Source organism: Haliaeetus leucocephalus, unplaced genomic scaffold, assembly GCF_000737465.1.
Source record: "Haliaeetus leucocephalus isolate CR32 unplaced genomic scaffold, Haliaeetus_leucocephalus-4.0 Scaffold395, whole genome shotgun sequence".
NCBI lineage: Eukaryota > Metazoa > Chordata > Aves > Accipitriformes > Accipitridae > Haliaeetus > Haliaeetus leucocephalus.
Genome location: NW_010972831.1, coordinates 8694017 through 8706104, shown reverse-complemented (window position 1 = coordinate 8706104; position 12088 = coordinate 8694017). Strand labels below are relative to the sequence as shown.

At 40.6% G+C, this 12088-nt stretch overlaps 1 protein-coding gene across 9 annotated transcripts in view; it reads left to right on the top strand.

Annotated features, from left to right (window-relative positions):
- The first annotated feature begins 565 nt into the window (after positions 1 to 565).
- Positions 566 to 12088, top strand: part of LYRM9 (LYR motif containing 9) — a 62767-nt gene continuing 51244 nt past the window's right edge. For 2 of the 9 annotated variants that reach the window (XR_774775.1, XM_010573859.1), the window contains exon 1: positions 811 to 959. The gene's annotated coding sequence lies outside the window, so the exon portion shown is untranslated. Of the gene's footprint in view, positions 664 to 810; positions 960 to 1032; positions 1056 to 1889; positions 1979 to 10368; positions 10445 to 12088 lie in introns of those variants that run through there. The other 7 variants (XM_010573854.1, XM_010573852.1, XM_010573857.1 and 4 more) reach the window with 7 other exon arrangements.

The following is a 12088-nucleotide window of genomic DNA, read 5'->3' as shown; positions in this document are numbered from 1 at the left end:
CCCATGCGGGGCGCGCGCGCCCGACACCCGCCCGCAGCCAATCGGACCCGGCCCACCAGGCTCCGCGAGAGCCGCCCCCACCCAATCAACGAGCGGGACCCGGCTCGGCCGGCCCATAGGACTCGGCCGCTGTAGAGACTCCCTGACTCAGTCCCGCCCCCTTGACCCCCGCCGCCCAATCACCGCGCGCCTCCGCGCCCAGAGCTAGCGAGACCCCGCGAGATTCCCTCACCTCATACAACCCTCACCTCGGCTGGCCCCGCCTTCTTCACCTTTCCTGCCAATCACACGGCGCCGCTCCGGCCTACTGGCCAATTGACTCTCCCCCTAAGACGAGTCCCGCCCCCGAGGCCTGCTTTTTGCCCAATCGCGGCCCCCTCTCCGACGCAATTAGCCAATGAGGAGAAACGAAAGCCCGAAAAGGGGTTACTGGGCCAATCGTACTCGCAGGCGAGGCGGCCGCGTGATTGACAGCTCTCCTCACGAGTGATCAGGAGCGATGGGCGTTAAAGGAGCCGTTGCTCTTCAAATCGCGGCGCGAGGCGCCGGGTGACGGACGAGGAAGTCGCCGGGGCGCCCGTCTGCGGGTGGGCAGCTGGCCAATGGGAGGCGGGGAGCCGGCTGATGAGCGGCGGGAGGGGCCAATGGCGCTCCCGGGGCGGGGTGAGATAAGGACGCGGCGGGGCGCGGAGGTCACTGCGGGCGCTGAGGGGTGGCGGCGGGAAGCGCGAGCGGCAGCCGGGGGGAGGGACGAGCCGAGCGGGTCCCTGTGCCCGGCCGCTGGCGTGCTTCTCCCGGGGCCCCCTGGCCGTCCGCCCCGGGGGCGGCGGTGGGGCCCTCGGGGCTGTGCTGGCCCCGGGGTGAGCCCGCGCTCCTTCCCGCCCAGGGCCGAGCAGGGGAAGAGGAGCTCGGTTTCCTGAGGTAGATATTTTTGCCTCGGCCCTGCTCTCCAGAGGAAGGTGATTACTAAAGCTGTCTTTCATAAAAGAAGCTTGCCTAACTCAGCTAACGGAAGGGCGAATGTGCTTTAAAGGCGGTGGCTGGCCTCGAGATGTGTGAGGGGTTTTTGTTTGGGGTTTTTTTTGAGGGGAGGAGGTTGGCCGTGGTTTTCGGCATTTTTCTGGTTTTGGGGGCTTGGTTGTTTTTTGTTTTGGTTTGGTTTGCTTTTTTTCCCCTTCGATTTGAATACTTGAAGGCTTTGCATTAAAGTCTTGAAGCAACTTCAGACCGGAGGAAGTGCAGCATGCTGGCACTGAGGGCCTGAGCCTTGTCTCTAGGCTCCAGAAGCAAGTGAGAAGCACGATGTCACACGAGAAGATGAGTTTCCTTCTTCCCTTAGATCAGGAGGGGAAAACAAAGTAATCGCACGTTTTAGGTCTTTTCAGTAGACAGCTAGTAGCAGATACTATAGCTAATTCCCCTCTTAAGTCTATTTTTCTGAGGCTTGCTGCAGCATGCTCATTAACAGGCTGGGAAGTTATGTTTCACATGTGAAGTACGTGTTAACCTAGGAGCAAAATATTTTTTGTAGTTTGTTGTTTTAGTTCACTTGTGCCATTAATCTGCATGCTTGGGAAACGCAGTGTGGTTCTTTCAAGCATAAGTGTTCCCTAAAACAGAGATTAATAAAAATTTGACAGTTTTAACACTTTCCATTTTCTTGTGTGAATATTAATCATATCTGATTAATAGTTTTACTTCAGAAAAACTCCTGGTTATCAGAGCCTTACCCATGATGGTAGTAGAGTTAAATTAACTGTGATAGTGATAAAGAGGTTCCTTGATATGATTAAATTGGGTGAGTAGTTCCAAAGGAAATAAATGACTGACAGCAAATTTGTACGTGCCCCTGTTAGGAGTGAGCTGACAGACTTTCCTTCTCTACATCTGGTTCCTGTCTGAACAGGGAGGAAAGAAGACTAGCAGATCTATAATAGTACCACTGCGTTGCTGAAGTTTTACCAACAAATCCCTGATGGTACAGTATCAAGTACTGTGGTCTGTCTTTTCTGTATGTGTGGCTAAAAACTGAACAACATCATTGGACTTCTATACAGCAGGGGGTAAAGGAGACTGTAAATGTCAAAGCCTGTTGCAATTCCTAAAACTTGAGTGCAAAATCTTTTTAAGAATGGGTTTTGGATACTTTTTTGTCTGCTCTTTGAGAATGTAAACAAGGAAAGTCTTGCAGGAATTAAGATGGGGTTTTTTTGTTAAAACTGCTTCTGTTGCATTTTGAAATGTTGTTAGCTAACACTCCAATCTAGAATTATGGTAGAGTTCTGCTATCACGTCACTGTTTTAAAACAGGGGCTTTACTTAAAAAAAGTAAGAATAGATTTGGTTTACAGCCATTTTATAAGATTATGCATTGGAAGAAGAGACAGAATACTTATTTAGAACTTGTATTTCTAGCTGTCTGTTTGAAGTTTTTATTGAAGTTGATAACAAACTGCTAATGTGAATATGAATGTGGCATGCACCAAGGATTCTTTTGGTCTTTGCTTCCCCTCAAGCTCTGGAGAGGCATGGTGCGGTGGTGGGACAATGGAAGGAAGTGGATACAAAGTAGGTTGGGTGGGCCTGTGCATAGGGAAGCGCTGGGAGGACTGGAAGGCTTTTAAAACTCTCCCACACGTTTTCATTATGGACTTTTTTCTTTCTCTGTTATTGCAAAATCTTTCTAAGTAGTAAAATCAAGCAATTGCCTAATAATCATTTTATGGAAACTTGGGTTCTAAATGTATGTGCAGATTAATGTCCTGGTGGCATTATTCAAGTCCAAATACAGCGTCGTCTTAATTTTTTTTTTCAGTTAGGTACATTACTGAGTTAATTGGATCACATGTCTTTTAAACAATTGATTTTCAGTAGAGTTTAATTTTTACTGGTATATTTGCTGAAATCAGTCATCTTCAACTGCATGTTGGGAAGAAAAGGGAAGGAAGAAATTATTTATCTTGTTCATGCCACTGGTCTATAGTTGAATTTATGGTTATAAACAAAGTGTTCAGTGATATGGAAAAAGTCAACCTTTTTCTAGCATAAACTGAAAGTCTTGTAATGACTGCTTATTGAGAAGTGTTCATAGGCATGTGCAGTTTTGGTGACTAATTTAGGAGCCTAATCTCTGTAGGCTCCTTATCATTAAAGGGTAAAGAGGTATACTGCATTGCTGTCTGGAGGAGTCTACGTTAGGTGTGTCTGGACATCACTTTAACATTTCTTTCCCCATTGACTATGTGGAGTCTTTAGAGAGAAGCTTCTGAACAGCAATGTTTGATATTAAGCAGGGTGTTTTTACCTACTCATTTTTGCAGTGGATAGGGAATAATAATTCAGGCCAAGATCTCTGGTAGCATGTTTTAAAGCTTTGTGTAGCCATCTCCCCTGGAGTAGCTTGTGTCCCTGAGAACCTATTCTTTCAAGTATTGTGCTCATGAAAAGATGGCAATTGGATCCACTTCTCATTAGTATCTAAAGCATCTGTTTATACTTCCTCATGAGCAAACCAGTTGCCAACTAACCTGAGGGAAGTTCCAGCTGAAGCTCATGCTGCTGTTTTATCCTTATTACTTTAAGGAAGGATCAACACAATGGGCATTGTACTCAGCATCTTTGCCATGGTTGAGGATGTTACATACGTGCAGCTTTCCATTGCAAGTATCGCAATGATGCATTACAGTATCATGAGAGTTGCCTGCATTTTTATGAAAAGCAGACTTCTTTAATAAGAACAAACAAACAAAAACAAACCCACAGGTAAACTTTTTCAAAAGTTTTGTATTTTTTATTGATGCCCTTTTTCTTTATGATTATCATCAAACACCAACAATCCCAAGTTTTTTGATAGAGGTTATCTTTAGTAAATCTCAAAGGAAAAAAGTAACCAGTTCCATCAGCTCAGACAGCCTTCGGTCTGACTGCTTATTTATGTATTGCCACTAAGTGATCTGGGGCAACTCCTAGGTCCACTATTTGGTAAGAAGTGTTAGTTGCCGAAACCAGAACTATATGCAGCCTAAAGAGTTTCTCCCCACACACCTTTGTCTAAAGTTACTGACTTCCTATTGATTTGTCACACAACCTTTTTCTATTAGCTTTAGTGAATCAAATCCGTGGTGACTTCATTCTTTGGCTGTACATGAGGAAATACATGTCTTGTCTTGGTAATACTCTAAAAGTGTCATTAGACACTGTCATGTAGATGAATTTTCAGCAGTGAGAGCAAAAGGAGTGAACTGGGTTGCATTGTCACCAGTTTTCCTGACAGGTCTTGACTGGACTACTACAAACCCTGCTTCTGATTTCCATATCTGTAAAATGTAAGTGAAATCTGGGACCTGCTTTATTAATTTATTTTAGTTTGACTAAATGCTACAGCCATATTATCCATCTTTTATTTGTCCTTTGAAGTTGAACCAGCTCTTTTCAAAGAGGTGAGAGACTGGTGAGATGGCAGCTGGAGGGATACTTATCTTACGCGTCCATATGGAGTTATGTCAGGTGCCAGCGTTGTATGACCCACCCTAACAACTGTATCTTCCTTCTACACTGGGTTTATAAACACTTTTAATTGGTGTCTCTGGCCTCTGTCATGCTGTAAAGCTTAAGACTGTCAGTTTAGTCACTTTTTAGGCACTTCATGCTATGAAAGTTAAGGGGGACAAGATCCAGTTAATTCATATGGAGGTACGTTTAAGGAAAAGGCCTCTTAAAAGAATATTAAGGAAATGTGAAACTTGCAGACAAAGTGCTCAACTTTTAATAGACCCTTTGTTTCCTCAGTACAGGTCTGTTACTTGAAAGTGTTACCTATTAGTTATATGAATCACTCCTACTTGGAACAGGGCTGCAGAATGAATTAATCGTGTACTATTGTAAGTCAGTGCTTCCTTGCTATTTAATGCCTCTGTATAAGAAGCATAAGTCTGCTGAGGGGAAGCTCATTACAGAGCTGGCTCATATAACTTTAAGCAAGAGTGTTTTGTGAGTAGCTCAATGAGCTTAAGCCACTTGATGAGTGAGTTGGCAAAATCTAACCATAGTAATTTGAACTGGGCAGGTAGAGACACTGCACTAGATCCTGCCAAAGCCCAGTTTGATTGCAACTAATTTGTCATCCCCAGTGATGCATGGAGATATGCAATTGGTGACTACTGCTGATGAAACAGGACAGATCAATTCTAATCTCTTACTGGTGAAGACAGTTATTCATGGGGACATGCATCTGTCTCTTACTGTTTTATTCACAGTAAGAGTGCTGTAAAGCAGTAGCAAGTCTGCTGTTTGAGTATCAAACACTGAATGCTAGTATATCTAGATTTGTCAGGTGCTCTTTGCTAAACTCATTTAAAAACTACATATAAAAGTAAATACTGTGCATTAGAAACACAGGGCAAAGACTTGTCCCTTTTTGAAAATCTAATGTATCAAGTTGAGTCTTTTCTGACTCTTGAGAGATTTATTTTCCCCTTGGATTTGCCACTTGCTTTGCAGGGGTATAATCTTTTTGGCAGCACTCTGCATAAGCGCAAGGGATGGAAGACAATTTGTAATCAGTCAGTTCTATTTCTTTAATGCTCCTCAGCAGTGTTTTAACCTTAAAATTCTCCACAAAAGATTGTATCATATTGCACAGTATAAAATGTTATGGTCCAGTTCCAGACATAGGCTTTGTGGGTTTTTTCTTGTAGCACAAGAACTAGCTGTGAAAACAGGACTGAATATTAGAATAAGTCTTTTGATTTCATGGCTGAGCATTGTGCATAAATGTCCTTCAGCACTTATGCATGTAGGGGTTTTTGTGACCCTTTAATGCAGAAAAAGTAACATTAAGTGGAACAAAGCATAATAAAATGCTTGCATAGATTTGTCTCTGATCCACAAAAGGGGTACTCTGAGCTGCACTATTGATAATTTATCATGTAGGTGTTTGACAAGCTCACATGTACCTTGATATACAACTCTGCAGATACAGTCCTCAGTATTCTGTAACACCCTGGTAATATTTTATTCATAAATCCTAATGCTGAAGCCCTTAAGGTGTCATAAACACAGTGCTAATGCCTGTGAATTTGAGGGGATTTGGTTAGTCAGATAAATATCATGCTCTAAATAAACTCTGGTCCTAACATACAGCAGAATAAACATTAATACACACAAAGTATCATAGGATTTAAATTGCTGTTGGTGTATATTAGTCTTTTCTTTGCAAAGAATAATTTTCCAGAGTTTTCATCCTTAAAACCTTTTCTCTACAAAACTGGAAAAGAATAAATGAATCTATTAATAAAATGCAGTGAGGAGCAGGGGGGGAAGAATATTTTAACTTTGGTTATGTGTAAAGGTTTGTGTCTTAAAGTTTGCAAGGATGGCAATATGCCCTCATCTAAAAGGAGGGCAGGGTTCTGCTCGTCTTGTTGAATGAGGGACAAATCCCTGTCCAGCTCTGGGCAATCTATTAATAAGAAGATAGGGAAATAATCAAGTAGTCAAACCAAGTGGATGACCTAGCATAAGCTGGTTAGTCTATCAAAAAGGCATGTTGATGAAGGTGAGCCTCATCTTTGTCTTTAAAGCAGCAGTTTGGGAACTTGGCTTCTTTGAAAGGTGATTAAAATGATGAAATGGTACTTCAATAGAGCTGCACAGGTATGACTGAGATATGGGGTAGGGAGCAACTGGTGTAAATGACAGATGGTGTCATCTAGAGATACTGCATATCTCTGATGTTGGAGATCAGACTCTACAGGCACTTATGTTGCTTCACTGGCCTGTCAGCCCCGTTTGTGGCTCTTGCAGTGTAGTTTTTGTGATGGTCATGTTGCAGTTGACAGCTTTGCCCCAAGTTTGTTCAGTATACTGTATATACAAATATGAAGATTGTGATTAGCACTGGGGCTTGAATTCATCCCAAAGACTGTCATCTCCAAAACACTGAATTCCAAACCCTGTAGTGCTTTCTACCCAGAAGTGTTTTCTTTTGAATTTTCTGAAGGAGTTACTGAATTCTTTGCTCACTGCAGAGCTTAAGCATGAGCTTGGCTTTAACTGGGAGTCCTCAGGTGCTTAAAGTTGGTTTGTAATAGTTTGCCATTTAAAGACTTCAGCCTGATTGTTTAGTTCTTTCTGTCTAATTTTCCTTCTTGCTGCTAAATACCAGTTGCAGGAGGTAGAGGGGAGGTCTTTATCCCCTGAGGCTTTTTAGAGAAAGTGGCAGTTCTGCAGTTCTCTCTGTTCTACATTTCTTTGCACCAGAAATGACCCTGCTGCTCTTTGTCACCAGTGTTTCCTTTTATCCCTCTCCTGGCAGCTGCTCTTGCTCCATTTTGATGTTGGAACAGCAAATGAACTCCCTCTGAAGCAAATGTCATGCCAGTAAAGATGTTGAAGCAGCAAGAAAATCATCTGTCTCTGAAGACTGAATTGGAGACCTTTGTGAATGAGATGTTCTTAAAATAGCTCCACGGCATGTTATCTTTCTTAGAAGGTGGAGAATTGAAAACAGCACGAGCCACTTGTTTTTGTGTGAGCAGGATCCCTAAATAATGTTTTTTGGAGTGGGGAGAGAAGCAGGTTGTTTACTTTTCCTCCAAATTAAAATAGGTGCAATAATATCCAAGCACTTTGTTTCTGCTATATCTTTTATTCAGTGATGGGGGAGGGAGGAAGGAGGCTAAGACACCAGTACTTATGTTTTCTGGATTGTAGATTGAATCAGAATAGAAAATACTGTTGCTGTGGTGGTATTCTTGGGAACACCATCTTTCAGAGACCTGACTTCCTGCTCTGGTTGTCCCACAGTTAGCCTTTTGTTCTGTCATTGATTCTAGTGACAACAAATTGAACAAAGCAATTGAGTTGATCTGAATTGATTCTATGCCTCTTGCTAAGGATTTTGTCTGCAACATCATGGCTAATGGTCATGATTATTTCTTGTCCTGCATTCGATTACACTGAAACAGTGCTTGCAATAATTTGCTATGTCAGATTAGCTGTATTTTGACCCAATATTCTATAGGTATGACTCAGTGAAGTCCTGGGTAGATTAAACCTTTAGGTTGTTAAGTTCTTGCAGGTGGTGATGTATCTGTAAATACCAGTCAGTTTTGTTTGCTCTAGCTTTATAATGATAGCACAAAGTCCAACCTGATCCTGATTCCTCTCTTTCCCCCACCCCCTGCCTTTATTTCCAGTTTGGATAGCTGCTCAGTGCTTTTTCATGCAATGACTAATTTTGTCTAGCATAATAGCTCATAAATCCTTCACCATGTCATAGTTCCTTGAGTGTTGTAATAGATCAGATGCATTCAGTATCAAAAAAACCTAATCTGTTATGGAAACACTTAAACAGTAATTTTTTTAATTGCGGTCTTTGCAGCAGCACACCTATCTGTTACAGCAGGGCAATTTTGAGAATGCAACTTAAACAGTTTTTCTCTGAGGTACAGAGTAGTGATTATTCCCTGTGGTCTTGCCAATATTACTGTATTTCTTTGTCATACACTCACAGTCCAGATAGGAATACGTACAAGACCAAGACATCTGGAAACTAAGAGGAAACAACAAACTTGCAGCCTGGTTCATGACAACGTTTCACTCCAGCATTGTCTTCAGAGTGTGATCCTGGTAAACTGGGATAATGTAATGCTAATTAAACTTAAGTTTACATAGAAGATTTGTTAGAATTGGTGCAACTCAAAGCCTGCATGCTTTATTAGATCATCACAGATGTGAAAAACAAATTTCATATTGAATCCAGAATTATATCCATATATCTGATAGTAGACTTCGGTAATGTTTATTTGAAATGGACTGTGTGAAGCCAAATCCTTGCTTAGTTCATGTAAGATGGCATGGCTTCTTTCAAACTGACCTCTATGCTGTTTTTTTTTTTTGTCTTGGGTCTTTTTTAGAAGCAAGGTTCTTTAACTGTGTTATCATGGAAATAGTTTAAAGGTTTTTGTGCAGTGTGGTGTATGGAGCCATTCAATGCTCTATTTTCCATGTGATTTATTTAACTTCTGTCAGATTGTTCAATGGGTGTTTGTACTAATGCTACCTGTCTGAGCCTGCTGTGTTTGTCAGAGCTGGTGAACCACCTGCCCAAGTTATTAACTTACAATGGTTATTTTTACCATAGGTTTACATACCTTTTGATGCTTTGCGCTCCTATCTGTTGCAGGAGAGTATTTAATATGTAGAGATATTAAGTTACATTAAATATTATGGTGTTATTAAAGGATCTGTGGAATTTCAAATAACTAATCTCAGGTAACCAACAATAAATGTAAAGCCAGAACCTTTTTACCTTTACTGTGTTTTTTTCTGCAGTATTGTTAATGAAATAACAGAAACCAATTTCTCCAGGCAAAAACCAGTGTGATTTTAATCTGCATGTGACAGTACATTTATATATTTTCCAAGAGTTGCATCACCATTTGCTGCTTGTTTAAACACATCACATGTTTAGTTACCTTGTTCTTCTATGTGATTCACTGTTTCTGAAGTAAAAACTAGATAAAAATAATACCAAGCCAGAAGTTGAGTAGAGTTGCTCCAAATTACCCTAGCTGAGGATCTGGGCAACCATGGCCTCTAGGGATAGCAGAGATTCTCAACCAGTGTAATGTAAAATACTTCGTACAGGCAAGACTTTCAAGGAAACTGATTAATGTATCATGATAATAAAACCTATGTGGTTCTGGTCCTATGCAGTCTATTATAGTTTGGATACATTCTTTGGACTGCTGTTGCTGCTGGGTGCTTTTGATTAACTTTTCTGCAGCATACCTCTGATATTAGTGGATTATTTAATTTGCACAGGGTGACCATGTGCACAATTACTTGTTTATGATGTTCTTAAATATGGTGAGTGTAATGTCAGGCACAGAGGTAATGATCAGGAGGTTTATTGTCAGGACAAATCTCTGACAGTAATCTCATAATTTACACCTCTCAGTTTTATGTTGGGTAAGCACATTTGCTTAATTCAGCATCGAGTTTACATGTCATGCAATTCAATTGCTGTCTTGATTCAAACCTAGTAGCTAAGAAAGATAAAGGGTTAGGAAATAATCTTAATTTACATGTAACCTGGTGTACTCATTCAGGTGACTGGAAGGTCTGTTTCTTTGGTTAGATAGACAACGATCATTATGTTGTACATGGAGAATTTTGTTAGTTTAAGAGCTCTTGCTGATATTTTTCCACCCGAATGATCAGCTAGCTTTGGGTGTTTGATTTCCTGATAGCCTCAGGAGACCCCCTGTCAACGTTCAGTCTTAGCAGCAGAACATAGTAGCAGATACAGCATGAGCTATTTTGGCTATAACATCTGTTGTCTTTTCTCTCAATATATTGCAGTGCCCTCTTTATGAAGTCCAAGAAACTTTAACTTGTTTTACCCAAATCATGAAGATGAAGCAATACTCCATGTAAGGTAGAGTTTGGGAATTTGTTAGTTATGCTGTTGCTTCACATAATGATTTACTTGAAATCAGATGTTTTTAAAGAAAATAAATCTTGTGTTATGTGCATTGGGGAGCAATAATGCACACCTCACATGTAACGTACATATTAACTGTTGTTATTTTGTTTATCAAAAAATGATTTTAATGAATGGAGTACTTGTCTTGCTTATGCAATTGAGTAATCTGTATAGGAGTAGGCAGTAAAACTAATCAGGAAAAGTCTGATACAACATTTTGTCAGAAATGTGAAGAAAATCATCTACAGGTCTGTGAATATCTGAATACTTTTGTTTTTCTTGGACTCGGTGGAAGGGGAATTGATAAGTAAAAGTACTAGATGCAAAAATGAAATCACTAATTGAAGAACATGGACTTTTGTAGCAGACGGTTTCATAATCATATGTAAGTTTAATTAGGAGAAACATTAAAAATTGATGTCTTCAATTTTTCACCTTTTGTGTGAAGGTGGAAAGAATTAATTAGCATTACTGATAGAAACAAAGTTTTCTGTGTTTTCTCAGTTGTTTTAAGACCATTGATGTTTTTCCTAATCCTGCTTTTTGACATGATAATATCCCTTTAAGGGCTTTCTTTACAAGATCAATTCCTTTCCTACTAGGAGAACTAAAGGTTTTCAGCTGTCCATCCAATTTATACTTCTGGACTAAATTTCTCATATCAAGATAACCAGCAGCAATACTCCCCTCAGGAGACTTGTATCAATTAGTTACACGTCACTAATTTCTGTGGTATTAGTGGACCAGTCAGTTGTAAGAAAGCTGTTTTGTAAACGGTTATGGCTGTTGGGGGTTTGTCTTTACTTTTTTGGTGAGGATTTTGTTTGTTTTGAAATACATCTTTTACATGGCAGTTACTGAAAACCTGCAGATTTACACATGTGGATGAAGACGTATGGGGTAGCTTTAGCTCCTTTTGGGATGCTAATTACCTACGGATTTCACATAGGACTAATGAGGTGCCATGTTATACACAGCTAAGCAAATTTATTCTAGAAATACTTACAATGGGAGAATGTCATCCAAGAGATACAGGCCTCTCAAAAAGTACAACAGTTGTTTGTAGTGGTTGTATAAATCTCTTGTGCCTATGGCTGTATATGTGCCTTGTGCCTGCTACCACTGTGATGGCACTCTTCAATGTATCAGTCTGAATTCCAGGCATCTTAAAGGCTGCTGGTAACTTTTCTTTCGCCATATAGTCTTAATGTTATTCAATTTAATTCACTGTAAAGGGACGTGGGAAGTAAATAGTCTGTAAATGAGACTCTGGGGTGACATAGTAGCAGTCTGGCATCAAAAAGAAGGGGGTGCAGTCTAAAGAGAAACTGTATCTGAGATGACACGGCAATTCAGAAGCCACTGTTGCAGCTTTATATACCAATGTGTATGATGAAGAAGAGATGGTTCTCTTGTTCCAACATGCACTAAGCCTTATCTTTGCAGTATGATGCTATGCTGCTCACCAGATCCTAGAGGATCTATGCAGTATCAGAATCTTCACATCTATCTCATGTAAGCTTTTCTGAATTGCTTCTGATAAGTAGTTGGACATTACTTAGGTTTCTGTTATTTAGTAGAGGGCTTGGATGTTAT